This window comes from Antrostomus carolinensis, unplaced genomic scaffold (assembly GCF_000700745.2).
Source record: "Antrostomus carolinensis isolate BGI_N321 unplaced genomic scaffold, ASM70074v2 scaffold28297, whole genome shotgun sequence".
NCBI lineage: Eukaryota > Metazoa > Chordata > Aves > Caprimulgiformes > Caprimulgidae > Antrostomus > Antrostomus carolinensis.
Window position 1 is genome coordinate 3,375 of NW_010328498.1, and position 318 is coordinate 3,692.

Below are 318 nucleotides of genomic sequence, written 5' to 3' on the forward strand. Positions count from 1 at the left end.
TAGCCCCAAAGCCAGAAATAGCAGAGCCCGTCATTCCCAGGGGTTATAAATAGCCTTGGCTATGGGGAGAAGTTGTTTTTCTGCATGGAAAACGCTGCCCTAGTTCTGTTTCATCAATCTGCCTCCAGAAATAGTCTTGATTTCTTGGAAATTTCTTGCTGCTGGAGTGTGGGTTAAAGAATTGTCTTGCGGGGGCTCAGGGGGGGAAACAAGGGGGGAGGCTGAGCCTTGGGGCACGGCCAGAGGGACCCCAGACCTTCCCCTCTCCATCCTCCTGCCATGAGCAGGACGTGTCCAGGGAAGAGCATGACCTGTGCC